The sequence below is a fragment of the Penaeus monodon genome, chromosome 25 (assembly GCF_015228065.2).
Source record: "Penaeus monodon isolate SGIC_2016 chromosome 25, NSTDA_Pmon_1, whole genome shotgun sequence".
In the NCBI taxonomy this organism is placed as follows: Eukaryota; Metazoa; Arthropoda; class Malacostraca; order Decapoda; family Penaeidae; genus Penaeus; species Penaeus monodon.
In genome coordinates this window covers 42,745,808-42,747,146 of record NC_051410.1, presented here as the reverse complement: position 1 = coordinate 42,747,146, position 1,339 = coordinate 42,745,808, and the positions used below count along the sequence as shown (strand labels likewise).

General features: G+C 30.5%; 1 protein-coding gene across 1 annotated transcript in view; it reads right to left on the bottom strand.

Annotated features, from left to right (window-relative positions):
- The window catches only part of LOC119589286, a gene marked incomplete in the record, with an annotated part of 113,340 nt that overhangs the window by 64,009 nt on the left and 47,992 nt on the right, over nt 1-1,339 (bottom strand).

The following is a 1,339-nucleotide window of genomic DNA, read 5'->3' as shown; positions in this document are numbered from 1 at the left end:
AGAAAGATAGAGTTTTTTGAATTCTTTTAAAAAATTTGTTATGTGCTTGAACAGTTCCCACGTGGAATGAATTTTTCTTTGCCACTTTGTTTTTAAAGATCCCCAACATTTGTTCTGTCATTGTAATTTTTGTGCAGTGTGTGTTTATCATTGACATTTATTAGTTTTATTTTTCTTCCTTTTCACTCTATATTTTTTTCCTATAGTTAAAACCCCATTGTACCATGGGAAAAATTTTTTGGTTTTTAGCTAAAACTCCTACCCTTTTTTTTAAAAATGTTGATTAAAAATTACTTTAGAAATGACCTAGATGTCTTAAGTTCCACCTTTAGATTTTGTCTTCAACTTCAACACTTGACTAGAGAATGCAAACTTGATTTTCTACTTGGTAGTCTGGAATTCTAGTTGTGAAGCCTATTTGACGATCTTAAATCCCCCAGTTAATAGTAAACAAGCTCACCTTATAGCTGTAATGACCTTTTTCTTTTAATGATGACATCTTCATATTGACTTCAGTCTTCTCTTTTTTATATATATATATAAATACATCTTTGTCCCTCCTGTGATGCTCCCTTTTTCCTTTTCTACCTCTTCCCCTATTAACAACATCAGCATATTTATATTTTCTCCACTTACATCACTTCTTTAAAGCAGTATTTCATCAGGAAAAGCATGTTAGAATAGAAATGGACATTCAAGTAGAAACTGATTGAAAGGCATTTCAGATTAATTGAAGGTGTTTGAAATGATAGACATTCTACCTATCCTGTAACCAATTTTTAAGGAGCTCCTGTTCCCTCTGAAGCAATTTAAAAGTTATTTCAGTTGTGAATCAGTGTGTACTGTGAAATAATTACAAGAAGGTTTTCTATGTGATTTTATCATAATGATAATCTTGTTTAATACATGTTTAATAGTAAGTACTTTTGGTATCCTCTGTTTCATTCCACTAGGATTAGTGAAGGGGATACTTATCAGACTTAATATGTGTACCCTGTTTGGGGGGAGGGGGATGAATTGATATTTATTTCATCATTGTACACACGTAATTAGCTTCCCAAGAATACCCAGGAAAAAGAATTTCTTAAACCAGTTTCTCTCATTTTCCACTATAACTTGTTTTTAGAGATATGAAATAGCATAGTAGCTTCTAAAAGTTCATAGTGTCCTTATATAGACTAAAATATGCAAAAGTAATGAAAAAATATATATAACTTATAAAATCTGTAATTCCTCCAGTATTTGAAAATATGGAAGAAGCGTCAGATCTATACATGCTGGAGTAATTTCATGAAAAATGCAAAAAAAAAAATAGATTTTGCAAAATCAGTTTTAAACT